This window comes from Euprymna scolopes, chromosome 6 (genome assembly GCF_053919585.1).
Source record: "Euprymna scolopes isolate OS-2025 chromosome 6, ASM5391958v1, whole genome shotgun sequence".
Classification (NCBI taxonomy): Eukaryota; Metazoa; Mollusca; class Cephalopoda; order Sepiida; family Sepiolidae; genus Euprymna; species Euprymna scolopes.
This window is the reverse complement of record NC_136487.1, coordinates 107,164,287-107,183,625: the sequence shown is the minus strand read 5'-3', so window position 1 is coordinate 107,183,625 and position 19,339 is coordinate 107,164,287. Positions and strand designations below refer to the sequence as shown.

Here is a 19,339-nt window from a genome sequence, read left to right as displayed (position 1 = left end):
TTTTGAACGAGAAGCCAATTTTATTGATATGCTTAAATTTTTGCTCACACATCTATTACTGTTGGTTTTATATTAGACAGGACTAGTGTACATGGAAGATGGAGAGTGATTACAGGTTGTTTTGTGCCATCTGTGACTTTCAAAGTCTGATTTTCATGAATCAACATCTGTAGGTTTGTTGTATCAATGTTATTGCTTCTGCGTTCTCTGTTGAATTCTCCTTTGATAAGCAGACCATCATAGTCATTCAGTTGCACTTTCAATAACAAGTATTTTTTTTATTTATCCAGGTTATTCTACTATTTTACCATTAGTTGGGGGAGACATTTTTACGCCAAAATATCACTCAGAAAGAAACAAGTGACAATTTTGTTAAATTGGAAATAACGGTTCTTATTAAAAAAAGAACAAACATAGGGTTTGTGTGTGTGTGTATATATATATATATATATATATACACACACACACATGGTATAAATGTCTTGGCTGATAGACAAGTTATTATAAAGGTTCTTTTTATGTTTAACATAATTTCAATCATGTATTATTTATACTTTTATTCATGTTGTCTTGGAGGTCACAACATGAATAAAAGGAGGTATATGCTGCATTAAGTCGAGCCAAAATATTGTTTGCATAAACACAGGTTATGGAAGCAGTGTGATGCTACACGATGTGATAGTGAAATTTTAAACCTTCTAGAAATTTCTTATGAATAAAAATTTAAAGGTTATTTTTTAGTAATAAATGAAAGAATGTATAAATAATAAAATTATTATTAATAGCTAAATTTGGTGCTGATAAAGATGGAATTCTCCTGAAAAAAATATTCTTAGTTATTTTCAGAAAGGAATTCAATCAAATTACATTTTATTGTTCCGAAAAACATGATTAATAGCCTACTGATTTTGTAAACTAAGTTTCATATTGAAAAAAAAAAAACTCAAATTATTTTGAATGTTTCAATATATCCCTGCACCATTTTCTTTCTACTAAAATACATTTAAATCCAAATATCCTATTCAAAATTTTTCTATCAAAGTTTTTTTTTTTTATACCTTTTAAGTTAATTATTCTTGTTCAATTCCAGGTTGAGCACACATTCCATCTGTATCTGTTGCAGAAAGAAAAGATTGCACTTAAAAAAAACCCATGTCAAATGCTATCTGTATTAGAAATCAAGACAATGTGTTCATTTAGATGCCTTCATAAGCTGCTAACCTGACACTCCAAGATTTTCCTTTTTACAGTCAAAGAAATTTTTCTTTATAATACCATAAAATGAAATTCACCTTTCATATTATTTTACATTTGTTTACAAAATTTCATTCAAGTTTAAATTTTAAATCTGGCTCTCTTAATTCTAACTGAGAAACTAAAAAAATATACATTATCATCATGACATGCCTTTACTCGGTGGAAATTACTTTGCGAGTCATACACTATCTTATAACAGGAAGTGTGATAAAAATCAAATTTATAGAAGTAGCTGTTGAAAATGACCAAGTTGCCATACTTTTCATTCTTGATTATATAATTGATTGGGAAATTGTTAGGATAATTCTTGAAAATTAAAGATTTATTTTTATTATGGCAGATCGTTTACAAAAAATTATTTACAAGAAATTTCTTATGCAGAGCTTGTACAGTTTCTGGATGATAAAAGCCTATCTCTGATAATGAGAGAAGCTGCCGATAATGGAATATTATAGGAATATTACATGAACACTATGCAAGAAAAGGAAAACCGAGAGTTATTTCTTACATCTTTTTCAAGAACCACTATGGGAAACGATAGCTGTGACGAGCGAAACAATGAGCGAGACATTTCATGTTTTACATGCAGTGGGAAGGGGCATATATACAAAGAGTGTCCCAACAACAGGCGAAAACAGTGGTGTAACTACTGTAAAAGCACTACTCATAAAAGAAAGTCCTGCCACTATAAACAAAGGGATACTATGAAAAAGGTAGCGGACACCGAAGAAAACACATTTGCATTCAAAATGGAAGCCCCATGGGCTTACTAGTCAATGCGGGAGCAACTTCCCAGATCATATCCACAAGATATTTTTTCTGTGAAAACCGCCACCAAAAATGGAGCAACGGTCATCTTCAAAGAAAATGAAGATGAACTAATGCACAAAAATGGAACCAAATTTAAAATACATGCACAAAAGATTATATTATCTAATGACTGTAGAGGATGAAAGTGGTGAAGACAGCTGCCATCAATGCTACGACGTCCACACATGGCACAGAATACTCGGCCACTGTAACTACGACGACATAGCAAAACTTCCGGCTGTAGTCAACGGAATGAAAATAAAAACTCCAGCAACAGAACCTGTGGCATCTGCCTTCAAGGGAAATTCTCCCAAAGCAGAAATAAACAACTTGATGAACGGGCAACCGGTATACATAGTACATTCAGACTTAGCCGGTATACATAGTACATTCAGACTTAGCCGGTTCAATAGACCCGGCAGATTTAAGCGGGAACTGCTATGCTGTCTCATTCACCGATGATTTTTCTGGTGCCGTATTCGTATATTTCATTAAGAATAAAGGCGACACTACACTCAAAAATGCCCATTTTCGGCTCGGTATGCTATGCCTACTCTAATACAAAAGGAGGAAAACTTGACCCAAAATGCCAGAGAGGAATATTTATCGGATATGACAGAAACAGTCCAGCATACCTAATCTACTACCCAGAAAACAGAAAAGTGTATAAAAACAAACAAGTAAAATTTATCAACAGCACTAGTGAACAACACACTCAAACCTCTCCACCAAATGATGACGATGGGGACTTTCCTGAGAGACATCTGACAGAAAACCCAAAACAATCTAGTGTTGATGAACCACCCAACGTCATGGAAGAGGATATCAATACACGGAGATACCCTGAGCGGAAACACAAGGTACCCAGCTACTTAGAGGACTATGTAACAACAGTTCAAGACGAGAGCGGCCACAAATTAATCAACGTCGATTACTGCTACAAAGCCGCACATGGTGTACCACACACCTATAAAGGAGCTACAACCTCCCCAGCGGCACACCACTGGATCAAAGCAATGCAGGAGGAAATCAATTCCCTAAAAGAAAATGATGTGTATGAACTAATATCTTTACCTAAAACAACAATCAAAGTCTCTGACAGTATAGACACAGCACTCTCCCTCGACACTAGCGCACAAGTACATGTATTTGGTGACTTTAATGTCCACCACAAAAACTGGCTTGGATTTTCTACTTACACAGATGCAGCGGGCAGCACAACTCATAGCTTCTCTATATCTCACTCCCTATCACAAATTGTTACATTTCCAACCCGTTTCCTTGATCAGGAAGAATAACACGCATCACTTTTAGATCTGTTTTTGACCACAGTTCCTGATGATTGTATAACGACAGCCCACTTGGGAACGCTGATCATGCAGTGATAATGGTTGAAATCGCCCTAAACTGAAGAGCCAGTGCTCAAAACAACAAAATATTATAAAAAGGCTGACTGGGAAGCCATCAGAGATCTTATCAGAGATGCCCCATGGGGAAATATTTTTTCTCTTCCTGTGGAACAGTGCGCAAACAAGACCACTGAATGGTTCAAAACTGCAATCGAAGCACATGTTCCCATGCAGAAATTTTATAGCAAGCCCCACTCTCCCCAATGGTTTACTTCGACTTGTGCAACTGCCATTGCTCAAAGGCAGCATGCATACCGCAGATTTAACCGACATAAGTCCAGTTCAAACAGACAGAAGTACATAGAAGCTAGAAGTAACGTTAAGAAAGAAATAGCAACAGCTAAGAGAGAATTTACGGAAACCACTAAAAAACGCATTGAAGCACAAAAACTAGGAAATCGTGACTTCTGGAAAATCTACAGCAGTGTAGTAAATAATGGGCAATCAACAATTCCCCCACTAACCAACAATCACGAGGTTGTTTGCTCAGCAACCGAAAAGGCTAATATGCTTGCCAGTCGGTTTGCCTCAAACTCCACACTGGACCCTTCCAACCACCTCCTACCTGAATTTCCTATGCGGACAGACGCCACGCTAGACGATCTGAAAATCACCCCTGCTCAGGTGCATGCTATCATAAAAAACCTTGACACTTCAAAAGCATGTGGACCCGATCTCATCCCAGCTGTGCTATTAAAAAAGCGCTCAGCCGAAGTAGCTCCAGTTCTCTCCAAACTCTACAACAAATGCCTTAACGAATCTTGCTTTCCGGGCTGTTGAAAACTGCTTCTGTTGTACCAGTATTCAAGAATTCTGGCGAAAGAACTGACCCATTAAATTATCGCCCCATTAGCCTCCTCCCACTTTTTGCCAAAATATTTGAGACCTTAATTAACCATGCTCTAGTCCATCACCTTACAGATACTAAACTTCTGACTGACAAACAATATGAATTTAGACAAACCCGTTCCACAGCAGACATCCTAACTAATCTCTGAACGTATATACCATTCACTGGACAAAGCGGGGGAAGGGCAGAGCGGTAGCTCTAGATATATCTAAGGCTTTTGACAGGGTATGGCATGAGGGTCTCCTCAGGAAAATTAGATCATACGGTATCACTGGTAGAATACTTAACATAATTAAATCCTTCTTAGATAAGAGAAAAATCCAGGTTGTCCTTGACAGTCGTACATCTAAACAATATGATATAAATGCGGGAGTGCCCCAGGGGTCTATCCTTGGACCTCCCCGACAAAATTGCCTCTGAGATGGGTATATATGCTGATGACACCACACTCTATAACAGGTATGACAGGAAAACAAATGAACACATATCTAAAGAAATGGCAGAAACACTAGAAGATGACCTTTAATCTGTAGTGGAATGGAGACAAAAATGGATGGTCACATTCAATGCCGCCAAGACTAAACTAGTTTCATTCAATAATTACAAGAAACCTTCTCTACCACCTATAGCAATGGCCAATGACTCTTTATCTGAGAGTACATCTTTCAAACTCCTTGGCCTAACGCTCACAAGAAACATGAGTTGGAACAATTACATTGAAGGCATTGCCAGGGCTGCTGCAAGAAAGGTGGGCTCTCTCTACCGTGCTAGAAAACTACTAACACCCGAAAGTATCCTGTACCTCTATAAGGCAACCATTCGCCCATGTATGGAGTATTGCTGTCATATTTGGACTGGTGCATCGCCTACTAATCTCTCGCTTCTTGACAAGGTTCAAAAGAGAGTCGCAAATCTGATAGGCCCTGAACTGGCATCTAAGCTTCAGCCTCTGTCCCATCGACGAAACGTTGCATCCCTCGGCCTGTTCTACAAGTATTTTAATGGTGAATGCTCTAACGAACTGTAAGCACTTGTGCCCCCACAACATGAACACCCTTGACAGACCCGACAGGCTGCAAAATCCCACGCCCACACTGCAGAGATCCCTAGATGTAAAAGATCTTTCAACTCCAGTAGTTTCTTCCCCAGAACCGCTAGACTTTGAAATTCCATTCCAGGTCCCTGCTTCCCCAACTCTACTGACGCGCAGAAGTTCAAGTGCAACGTGAACCGACATCTTGCTGCCCAAATCCCTACATAGTACCCCAGTAGTTGTTGCCCCTGATAGTAGGCCCCTACACCAAAGTGGCAATGTGCCTTGTTTGGGGTGAAAATGCAATTAAAAAAAAAAAAAAAAAAAAACAAAAAAAAAAACAATCAGTGGCAGATGGATATACAAAATTAAAGAAAACCCTGACGGAATTCCAAAATACAAAGCAAGATTCGTCGCAAGGGGCTATAATCAAACCAAAGGAGTAGATTATATAGAGACTTTCTCACCGACAGCCGACATCACATCAATCCACATATTAATGCAAATGGCTACCCAATACGATTTATCGTACATCAAATGGGCGTCAAAACAGCATATCTTCATGCCCCTATCGACCATGAAATTACACGGAGCAACCAGAAGGATTTGAAGTAAAATGGAAAACAGGTGAGAAACCAGTCTGTATGTTAAACAAATCCTTATACGGCCTAAAACAATCGGACAGAAACTGGAACCAAACTCTACAAGCTCACCAAAAATGGCTTCACTCAGAATGAAGTGGATTACTGCGTCTACATACGACACAGCAGTAAAGAACGAGTCATTGTCATCTCATGAGTCGATGATTTAATTATTGCAGCTGATAATAATGATTCACTAAACACTACCAAGCAGATGCTGATGTCTGAATTTGAGATGAAAGACCTTGGAAAACTCTGGCATTTCCTAGGAATAGATTTCAACATAACCAAAAAATATTAATGAGCCAGGAATGGTATGCGACAAAAATACTGGAAAGGTTCGACATGCCCGACTGTAAGCCCAGAACAACACCATGAAGTTGGATTTAACTGACAATAACTCCAATGACACGATAGACCCCAGAAAATACCGTGAAGTCGTTGGTAGCTTAATTTATTTGATAATCTGTATGCGACCAGATAGAAGTTATATTGTTGGAAAATTATCCCAGTATTTATCCAAGCTGTGCGAACAGCATTGGACTGCAGCCAAGCATGTACTGAGATACATAAAGGGCACTGTGCGATATTAATTATGCTATACAAAATATGCTATACAAAAATAAAATTATGCTATACAAAAATAAATGACCAACTTCAGCTAATTGCATATTGCATACAGCGACGCTGACTGGGTACTGCTTCGGTTTGACAAAAAACGGCCCACCCATTTCATGGAAATCAAAAAGACAACCTAGGGTAGCATTATCCCCATGTGAAGCGGAGTATGTGGCGTTAGCGAAGACCACTCACGTTATGTACCTCCTACAACTACTCACAGAAATGGACCTATGCAAAAATTACAGACCGATTAAGATATTCAAAGATAACCAGAGTGCAATAGCACTTTCCAGGGACCCTGTGCACCGACAGAGGTGCAAGCATATAGACATAAAATACCACTTCATCAGGGATGCCCTAAACAATGGCGACATAAAAATTATCTATTGTCCTACAATGCTAGCAGACATTTTGACGAAACCCCCAACCCGAGCAAAGTTAGATAGATTCAAAGAACTTCTTTTTGTGCTTTAAATATGATGCTCTTATATAATATGCACAATAACATTCTAAGAGCAAGCGGGGGTGTTGGAATTCTTCCTGTGGTTGTCTCCCCTTTATTATAAAAATCCCACAATCCCTTTTTTGCCCCATAATAAAATGTTCTTCTCTTTATCCGTCCACACGTGTTTATATTTCCTCCTTTGACTCTTAACCCATTTACTATCTCAATTCCACCTAAAATGCACTCAACACATGACTAGTACATATTTTATGAGCCTTAAAACTGTTTTTTTTGTTTTTTGTTTTTTTTTTAGATGCAAATATCAGTATTTATTACTACATCTTTAGAATGAAAAAGGAGTTGGTGAAAAAAAAGACACTGTGGAGTTTTTGGCATCAACCCCTAAAAAAAAGTTGAATTCAAAGCACACATGTCGGAGCTGTATTAAGGCAATATGCAAGATTTTGGGAAAGCTTATATCCATATTTCCGAGCTTTTATATTTATATTTTAATTAAAATTAAAAGTCAAATCCTAGATGACACTATTTGTAAAATATTTAGATTAACTAGATTCATTGACCATTTATTGTTCTTAAAGACATAATTTTGGAGACTAAGAAACTACTGACAAAACAAATTAAAGCATTTATGCATTACTGATTTTGTTTGTTTGTATTTTTTAAAGATGTTTTTATTTTTGAAAAATTCCTTTGAGGGGGAGAGAATTTTTTTAAATCCAATCTGAAAATGTTAAAGCTTTGTGCAGTTTTTTAGTCAAAAGCAAAACAAATTAAAGTAATACAATAATGCAAAATAAAACAATTATTTTATTGAATTAAAATAAAATTAAGTAAATGCTGAAATTACTGAAAGTTGTCATTATATAAAAATGTATGCCTTAAAATTTATAGTATTATTTATTAGAATGCATTTTATTTTCTATTATTTCTCAAATTTTTTGTAGTTTTATTTTAATTCAATAAATGTTCAGATAATTATTATTTTATTTAGTTATGCAAAACGTTTGGAATTGTCTACTTCAAAAAATGAAGACAAAAAGTTGTCCAAAAAACAAAAATTTGCACAAGTGCCCAAATTATATTAAAATTTAGAATCGTTCAATTTTTTTAATCTTTAAAGTATTTCTAATTTCATAAATGAAAATGAAAAATGCCAGAGAGGCTTCCATAATAACCATGTGAAACTCAAACTGAATTATCTAATAAAAAAATAATGTAAATAAAAAAAGAAAGAAAAGTAGAACTCTCCCATGAAAAATGTTATACTGTCAATGTTTTTCATGTGTAGATAAAATATAAAATCTCATGAATAATTATAACAAAAACAAAACCAAAACCAATACACATGATTTTAAAACTATTAGTTTTCATTCATAAAATAAAATAAAAACTATGAATAGAAATGTTTTGACTATTACTTTTGTTTTAAATTTATTGAATGACAAATATAAAAGAGAATACGTGCAGGAAAGGTCTGTGAGCAACAGTTAACACATTGTTTCCTTATCAACTAAGCAGCCACACGTAGCTGCAGAATCTTTTTAGGAAAAATCCTATCACTTGTTAGCTTGTTCATAAGTCTATGTCTGTCAGCAATGAGAAGTAGGTCACTATGGCATATCAACCTCTTCAGATCATAAAATGATTGTAAATTTGTTTTTTGTTTGTGTAATAAGATTAGCCTAATAAGAAATTAACATAAGCAGGCATACACCGTGCAAGGTGTGCAACCATCAGAAAGTAGATGCATGCAGACAGATATGCAATGAATGTAGAAAGAAAATAATTTTTGAGCTGCATGTAATTAATAAAATCTTAAAAGAATAGAATTTTTTCATTATAAATAAAGAAAATGAATTTATTGAAATTAAATTGAATGAGATAAGCATATAAAACAGAAACTGATATTGAAGTAACACTTGTTCCAAAGAATATTTGGGAACAACTTTCAAAAGCAAAATTACAGAAAAGCTTAAAATTAACAGTTCAACAGAATATATATATATATATATATATATATATATATATATATATATATATATATATAAATGTGTGTGTATGTATATATATATATATATATATATATATATATATATAGATGTGTGTGTATGTATATATTATATATACTTACTGCCATGAATAGTGATAATCTGAAAATTAGAACATAAAATTATAAAGCTAAAAAATTGAAAAGCAATACTAATACATCATATGGACTTAATTTCCTATTGATGAAGGATCGTGTCATGAGACAAATGGCAGATAAAAGTATCTTAATCATAAATGGAGATGGTTATAAATTCATCATATGCCAAAAGCAATACACTTACTGTTTATATACAAACTATGGGAGTTGATAAGTTTTATCTGACAATAAGACTTTAATTGTTGTTTTTGTTTTATTGATCGATGCTAACATTAGTTATGTACCAAACCATATATACATTCATCAATTCTGTTTTGTCCTGGACATCATAGTTTACTTTGCTACTAGGTGATTCATTCAATTTCGTTGACTCAGATGCACCCTCCTCCTTAATCATCTCCATTTATGATCAAGATATTCATTTACTTTGTGTCATGATATGATCCTTCAGCAATGGGAAATGAGATTCATCTGAGTTTTCATGCAAATGTGCAGTCTGTACATTTGCATGATTATTCCACTTGTTGCACCGGTTCAAAGTTGGTGGATTCAGTGCTGCAACAAAGGAATTCTTCCTCCAAATAAAACTACCATTCCAATTTAAAAACAATTAACAGGTAGTTTTTATTTTTATTTTTTTTTTTTTTTGGCAATCAAAATAATATTCGTTTTGTGAACAAACTTACAGTTGAAACCAAATCAAAACAAACCTAATGAACGCAATTCTTTATAGTTAAGAGCTCCAAATACTCAACTTGCTTAGAGGGATACACAGATCCAACTGACTGTCATCCCTTAGATAAAAAAAACAAACTTTATCTCATGCTCAGTGGGCCGGCTCTAACTGCTTTCTTATTTCTATCTCTTGGAATATATGCACCTTCTACAGGAAATCCTAAACATCCCCTATTGATCTCAGTCATCCTCAATCGATCATCCAGAATAACCATCATGACATTCACTAGAGATAACAGCTAGACCAAAATCGAAAGGATTTATCTGGAGACCATTTAAGAACATCATTTTTCTCAAATAGGTTGACCTCAGCATGAACCCCTGTTTTAAACTTAAATGGTGCTCCAAATCTGGGAAAAATTGCAGTATTGTTTAGAAGTTTCTTGTTAGGAATAGAAAAAGTATCAAACTATTTTTGAATGTAACTATGTATTGATTACAAGGATTAATTTTTAGAAACGTTTAGAGATATTTATGAAGCAAGCTGAAAGAAAGGGCAGGGCAGTAAATTCCACTTCTACATATTAGGTTGCTGCATTCTCAAGTTTCTAGTTTGGCACAGAATACCTTTACTTACAAAATACATTTAAGCAAACACGGCCAGAAATATTTGAACATTTTCCTCACACCCATCTGACCATTGTCATCAGGATATTACACAATTACACTTTTATTTTTACTGAGCTGCATAGTCCGACTGACACACATTACTTTATATTTCTTTTGTTCGATTTTGGTTGACCTACCATTTTTTGATTCTGTTATTCAGCTCTAAAAATATTTTATTAGATTCGTTTGTTGCTTTCTAATTATGTCCATTCCTGTTACTGATGAGTTGTCTGCATTTTTGTAGGATGTGAATTCTTTCAGTTTGAAAAGATTTTAATTTATTGCACCATGTAATTTCTATTGTTTATATCTACTGTCCCCTGTGCATCGACAACACATGACGAGATCTGTGCAAACCTTTACATCTAAGGCATTGGATGCTGCGATTATAACCAGACATACTCAAAGCCTGTTTGTAGTTTCTTATTTTATATGGATGGATTGATTAAATGCTCTAAGAGATCTATAATCAGATGACTGAATATTACTTTATACAAGTAAGGTTTTGTTTGTGATGAGGATAGTGTATAGCATAAACTGTTTTTCTATATATGTCTGTGTATCATTCAACTTATGAGATAAAAAATAAATTATTCTGTTTCTTTATTCTCCCTTTAATCATAACCTGTTGGGACAAGCATGCACTAATTGAATAAATGGAGGCATTACTATAAAGTCCATCATCCTTGAATTGGCATAAGCAAGTACTAATGTGCATACTTCCTCATTAATCAGTAATTCTGCAATATTTTTTTTTTTACATGGGTGTCACCACTTATCAAGGCCCAGGAGCCACTCGGGGATAAGGGTTATTGTGTGTACACTAATCAGTGGGATAGTATTGTAGTAATAGTTAGTATTGGGGATTTGATAGGTGTCATTACTTAAGGGGGCGGTTCATATTAGAAAATTTCTAATAAATGTTAATTGGAGTAAATACATTTTTATTATCATCATAAAGTTTCATCTGCCAAGTATCCAGATTTTAAATCTAACTTACAAAAGTACTTGCTGTACTATGCCAGAATTCATTAAAAACTGCATTTTTTTTTAAATAACATTTTTGTTTTTTTGTTTTTTTTCTACTAAAACTATTAGGAAACTCTTTGAGACCTCAATAACATCTGCCTGCATCATTTCATTAACTGCTAAATTAACCAATTTCTTTATATGAAATATGTTTGACATGGGCACTGTTTTATGAGTTCATGCATTTAATATGCTTTTTTATTAAGCCAGCTAAAAGGTTTGAGCTTCAATATCACCATGTTCAGGCCGCTATGAAAAATACAAGTACTTGAGTATATATATGTTCTCTTGAACAAGTATACTACTCATCATGTGTAGTCTTGGATTTCCCTCTGTTCTATCCTGTCTGACATTAATTAACTCGACTATACAGGCATTATGATTGGAAATCACCCCATAATAGTTTTCTGATGATCTCTTTAATTTGTCCCATATAAGCTACGAGTTATCAGATATTAACTTGTAGACAAATTGAGCTCTCCCGACACTTACCTTCATTAACAATGCATGTACAACTTGTTGATTTATCACAGATTCAACCAACTTACTCTTACATACAGAACATTGATCACCAATATTTTCAAAATAAGAAATGGGAGAACATACAACCTAACCATTTCAGCCAAACAAGAAAAAAAAAATCACATAGAAGCAAACTATTTTTTTTTACCAAAATACAAATTGAAGCACATGCAACTAAAACATCTTTGTAGACTAAAAATGTTGCGACAAATTCCATTTACAGCCGCCATGTTTCTTGTTTAAGCTGCCTACACAGTTCTAGTAGGCGGTCTGTGATTGGTTAGTTTGAATGAATCAAGTGAATTGCTTGGCGCCCTTTTTTTATACCATGATTTTATTTTTCAGTCCATGCGAATCTCTCGGCAGGAAAAGGATTCCCAAGTGGGGCTCCCAGGAAAGGCCTTACCAGGAATGGAGCCACCACTATTCCTTCATGTTATTTCACCAAACTGTTGGTGAACAAAGGACTTACATCTCTACAAGCAGAGATACCTTTATATTGCCGAAGATATCCTAATTACAGAATGGCATCCTTTGAACTTTTCTTCATGTTTATATTTACCAAATATTGGAACTCATTTCAATTCGAGTCCCAAGCGACTCGCTTTATGCCTAATTATAGGCGCCAACATTCTTGCAGAGAACACCATGAATTATCATAGATCCTTTTGAGGAAAATTTGAACTACCACTCCACCAAAAGGAGTTTAACTATTGGCTCTCTGTTTAGAAAGGCAAAACTTCTCCACCGTTTCGCAATGGACTGTACCAGAACCAATGAATTTTCTTTGCTGCTATTATTGAATAAATTTTGAGTTTGAAGGTATAGCTTTTGTAATTTGTGGATTTATTTTGCCTCTGCCAGGGAGCATTGAGTTTGTGAGAATTAAATTTCTTACAAATTAACATATACAATTAAACCATTTCACCCAAACTAAAAGTAAAAGTTAACTTTAAATAAAAAATAGAAAATATATAAATAGCAAAAAAGTATGTTATGTAGTCATTCTAATAAGAATATTTACAAGCAACATCTACATCTCATTATCAGCATTATTGTCTATTAACTTATAAGAAAGTCTAGCAGTTCAATAGAAAAGCCATCAGGTATTAATCATTTGCAACATTGACATCGTACAAATATTTGCCTGGAATGGTTGAGCAGCTGAAGCAAGTCCACACTTTTTCTATTACATTGTTTTATGTAATTCAATATCCTGTGCTATTTTTGCTTCTTTTGAATTAAGCTTTCTTAATGAGTAGAGAAAAAAATGTAGGACATAAAATATTTAGAAAAACATTTTTGTTGAAACATGAATTTATTTACAACAAAAAAAATGGACTTAATGTTTCTGAGCTATCATTAGATAAGGTAATGTACATGGAAAAAAGTGAACAGGAAAAAAAAATGAAGACAAATAAGGAGGTGAAATATATAAAAAAAAAACAACAGATTTTAAAATTGAAATAATTGATTCAGCTATTGTATGTTTACTACTATGAAACTGATGATAATTATTTTTGTATTATTTCTATTATTCAAATGACGTTTTCATCTCTAATATTATTTTTGTATTATTTCTATTATTCAAATGACGTTTTCATCTCTGATATTATTTTTGTATTATTTCTATTATTCAAATGACGTTTTCATCTCTGATATTATTTTTGTATTATTTCTATTATTCAAATGACGTTTTCATCTCTGATATCATTTTTGTATTATTTCTATTATTCAAATGACGTTTTCATCTCTGATATCATTTTTGTATTATTTCTATTATTCAAATGACGTTTTCATCTCTGATATTATTTTTGTATTATTTCTATTATTCAAATGACGTTTTCATCTCTGATATCATTTTTGTATTATTTCTATTATTCACATGACGTTTTCATCTCTGATATCATTTTTGTATTATTTCTATTATTCAAATGACGTTTTCATCTCTGATATCATTTTTGTATTATTTCTATTATTCAAATGACGTTTTCATCTCTGATATTATTTTTGTATTATTTCTATTATTCAAATGACGTTTTCATCTCTGATATTATTTTTGTATTATTTCTATTATTCAAATGACGTTTTCATCTGATATTATTTTTGTATTATTTCTATTATTCAAATGACGTTCTCATCTCTGATATTATTTTTGTATTATTTCTATTATTCAAATGACGTTTTCATCTCTGATATCATTTTTGTATTATTTCTATTATTACAAATGACGTTTTCATCTCTGATATTATTTTTGTATTATTTCTATTATTCAAATGACGTTTTCATCTCTGATATTATTTTTGTATTATTTCTATTATTCAAATGACGTTTTCATCTCTGATATCATTTTTGTATTATTTCTATTATTCAAATGACGTTTTCATCTCTGATATCATTTTTGTATTATTTCTATTATTCAAATGACGTTTTCATCTCTGATATTATTTTTGTATTATTTCTATTATTCAAATGACGTTCTCATCTCTGATATTATTTTTGTATTATTTCTATTATTCAAATGACGTTTTCATCTCTGATATCATTTTTGTATTATTTCTATTATTCAAATGACGTTTTCATCTCTGATATTATTTTTGTATTATTTCTATTATTCAAATGACGTTTTCATCTCTGATATCATTTTTGTATTATTTCTATTATTCAAATGACGTTTTCATCTCTGATATCATTTTTGTATTATTTCTATTATTACAAATGACGTTTTCATCTCTGATATTATTTTTGTATTATTTCTATTATTCAAATGACGTTTTCATCTCTGATATTATTTTTGTATTATTTCTATTATTCAAATGACGTTTTCATCTCTGATATCATTTTTGTATTATTTCTATTATTCAAATGACGTTTTCATCTCTGATATCATTTTTGTATTATTTCTATTATTCAAATGACGTTTTCATCTCTGATATTATTTTTGTATTATTTCTATTATTCAAATGACGTTCTCATCTCTGATATTATTTTTGTATTATTTCTATTATTCAAATGACGTTTTCATCTCTGATATCATTTTTGTATTATTTCTATTATTCAAATGACGTTTTCATCTCTGATATTATTTTTGTATTATTTCTATTATTCAAATGACGTTTTCATCTCTGATATTATTTTTGTATTATTTCTATTATTCAAATGACGTTTTCATCTCTGATATCATTTTTGTATTATTTCTATTATTCAAATGACGTTTTTATCTCTGATATCATTTTTGTATTATTTCTATTATTCAAATGACGTTTTCATCTCTGATATCATTTTTGTATTATTTCTATTATTCAAATGACGTTTTCATCTCTGATATCATTTTTGTATTATTTCTATTATTCAAATGACGTTTTCATCTCTGATATCATTTTTGTATTATTTCTATTATTCAAATGACGTTTTCATCTCTGATATCATTTTTGTATTATTTCTATTATTCAAATGACGTTTTCATCTCTGATATCATTTTTGTATTATTTCTATTATTCAAATGACGTTTTCATCTCTGATATCATTTTTGTATTATTTCTATTATTCAAATGACGTTTTCATCTCTGATATTATTTTTGTATTATTTCTATTATTCAAATGACGTTTTCATCTCTGATATTATTTTTGTATTATTTCTATTATTCAAATGACGTTTTCATCTCTGATATTATTTTTGTATTATTTCTATTATTCAAATGACGTTTTCATCTCTGATATTATTTTTGTATTATTTCTATTATTCAAATGACGTTTTCATCTCTGATATTATTTTTGTATTATTTCTATTATTCAAATGACGTTCTCATCTCTGATATTATTTTTGTATTATTTCTATTATTCAAATGACGTTCTCATCTCTGATATTATTTTTGTATTATTTCTATTATTCAAATGACGTTTTCATCTCTGATATTATTTTTGTATTATTTCTATTATTCAAATGACGTTTTCATCTCTGATATTATTTTTGTATTATTTCTATTATTCAAATGACGTTTTCATCTCTGATATTATTTTTGTATTATTTCTATTATTCAAATGACGTTTTCATCTCTGATATTATTTTTGTATTATTTCTATTATTCAAATGACGTTTTCATCTCTGATATTATTTTTGTATTATTTCTATTATTCAAATGACGTTTTCATCTCTGATATCATTTTTGTATTATTTCTATTATTCAAATGACGTTTTCATCTCTGATATCATTTTTGTATTATTTCTATTATTCAAATGACGTTTTCATCTCTGATATCATTTTTGTATTATTTCTATTATTCAAATGACGTTTTCATCTCTGATATTATTTTTGTATTATTTCTATTATTCAAATGACGTTTTCATCTCTGATATCATTTTTGTATTATTTCTATTATTCAAATGACGTTTTCATCTCTGATATCATTTTTGTATTATTTCTATTATTCAAATGACGTTTTCATCTCTGATATTATTTTTGTATTATTTCTATTATTCAAATGACGTTTTCATCTCTGATATCATTTTTGTATTATTTCTATTATTCAAATGACGTTTTCATCTCTGATATCATTTTTGTATTATTTCTATTATTCAAATGACGTTTTCATCTCTGATATCATTTTTGTATTATTTCTATTATTCAAATGACGTTTTCATCTCTGATATCATTTTTGTATTATTTCTATTATTCAAATGACGTTTTCATCTCTGATATTATTTTTGTATTATTTCTATTATTCAAATGACGTTTTCATCTCTGATATTATTTTTGTATTATTTCTATTATTCAAATGACGTTTTCATCTCTGATATTATTTTTGTATTATTTCTATTATTCAAATGACGTTTTCATCTCTGATATTATTTTTGTATTATTTCTATTATTCAAATGACGTTTTCATCTCTGATATCATTTTTGTATTATTTCTATTATTAAAATGACGTTTTCATCTCTGATATTATTTTTGTATTATTTCTATTATTCAAATGACGTTTTCATCTCTGATATTATTTTTGTATTTTTTCTATTATTCAAATGACGTTTTCATCTCTGATATTATTTTTGTATTATTTCTATTATTCAAATGACGTTTTCATCTCTGATATTATTTTTGTATTATTTCTATTATTCAAATGACGTTTTCATCTCTGATATTATTTTTGTATTATTTCTATTATTCAAATGACGTTTTCATCTCTGATATTATTTTTGTATTATTTCTATTATTCAAATGACGTTTTCATCTCTGATATTATTTTTGTATTATTTCTATTATTCAAATGACGTTTTCATCTCTGATATTATTTTTGTATTATTTCTATTATTCAAATGACGTTTTCATCTCTGATATTATTTTTGTATTATTTCTATTATTCAAATGACGTTTTCATCTCTGATATCATTTTTGTATTATTTCTATTATTAAAATGACGTTTTCATCTCTGATATTATTTTTGTATTATTTCTATTATTCAAATGACGTTTTCATCTCTGATATTATTTTTGTATTTTTTCTATTATTCAAATGACGTTTTCATCTCTGATATTATTTTTGTATTATTTCTATTATTCAAATGACGTTTTCATCTCTGATATTATTTTTGTATTATTTCTATTATTCAAATGACGTTTTCATCTCTGATATTATTTTTGTATTATTTCTATTATTCAAATGACGTTTTCATCTCTGATATTATTTTTGTATTATTTCTATTATTCAAATGACGTTTTCATCTCTGATATTATTTTTGTATTATTTCTATTACTCAAATGACGTTTTCATCTCTAATATTATTTTTGGCTGATGTAATCACTGATCTTTATCAGGTACAAACTTGGCAATTATTATTTTGAACAGAGCCTTTATTTAATTCATGGGGTTGATTGCTTTTATTCTGCCAAAAATAAAACTTAGTAATTATTAATTATATTTTTAGTATCACCTGCACTTATGATTGAACCATGAACTTCTAAAAACAGTCTCTCAGAATTAATTATTACTTAGCAACGTATCGATGGGTCCATGTGGACAATTCTAGTAATGATTTTGGGAACTCTTAACTTATTCATTTCAATGTAGTTTTACTAATTATTACTAATTTTTTTTTTCCGACATATAGATTCCTGTTCTGACAAGAGTAGTGAAGAATGTAGAAGAGTACAAGATGAGAACAGCAATCCAAATAATCTATCCTCATCTAAAAAATTTGGAAACATTATCTGGTTTATTTTTTCAGGCAATCACATTTATATAAAACTCAATGCATGTGATGTTTGTGTATTACCTATAAAAAGAAAGGTTAGAGAATCTAAATAAAATGTAGAAATGTATTTTTATGTAAAATTTACTGAGAAAGTCAATGGAAGTGTACTCGAAGTGCATCTGTAAGAGGGCAATGAAGGCATAATCCTCATTAAAACTTTAAATATTTATAATCCTCATTAAATATTTAAATATATATAATCCTCATTAAAACTTTAAATATATATAATCCTCATTAAAACTTTAAATATTTAAATATATATAATCCTCATTAAAACTTTAAATATATAAATATATATAATCCTCATTAAAACTTTAAATATATAAATATTTATAATCCTCATTAAAACTTTAAATATATAAGTATTTATAATCCTCATTAAAACTTTAAATATATAAATATATATAATCCTCATTAAAACTTTAAATATATAAATATTTATAATCCTCATTAAAACTTTAAATATATAAATATATATAATCCTCATTAAAACTTTAAATATATAAATATATATATAACCCTCATTAAAACTTTAAATATATAAATATTTATAATCCTCATTAAAACTTTAAATATATAAATATATATAATCCTCATTAAAACTTTAAATATATAAATATATATAATCCTCATTAAAACTTTAAATATATAAATATATATATAATCCTCATTAAAACTTTAAATATATAAATATATATAATCCTCATTAAAACTTTAAATATATAAATATATATATAATCCTCATTAAAACTTTAAATATATAAATATATATAATCCTCATTAAAACTTTAAATATATAAATATATATATAATCCTCATTAAAACTTTAAATATATAAATATATATAATCCTCATTAAAACTTTAAATATATAAATATATATATAACCCTCATTAAAACTTTAAATATATAAATATTTATAATCCTCATTAAAACTTTAAATATATAAATATATATAATCC

At 30.4% G+C, this 19,339-nt stretch overlaps 1 protein-coding gene and 1 long non-coding RNA gene across 5 annotated transcripts in view; one reads left to right on the top strand and one right to left on the bottom strand.

The window, feature by feature from the left end:
• The window catches only part of LOC145277842 (uncharacterized), a 311,077-nt gene that overhangs the window by 88,365 nt on the left and 203,373 nt on the right, over nt 1–19,339 (top strand). Inside the window, exon 2 of one of the 3 annotated variants that reach the window (XR_013868217.1) lies at nt 12,474–12,690. The exons of the other annotated variants lie outside the window; for them this stretch is intronic. This is a non-coding gene — a long non-coding RNA (uncharacterized LOC145277842). Of the gene's footprint in view, nt 1–12,473; nt 12,691–19,339 lie in introns of those variants that run through there. 3 annotated transcript variants of the gene reach the window in all.
• The window catches only part of LOC145277839 (inosine-5'-monophosphate dehydrogenase 1b-like), a 244,994-nt gene that overhangs the window by 165,789 nt on the left and 59,866 nt on the right, over nt 1–19,339 (bottom strand). The window lies entirely within an intron of this gene.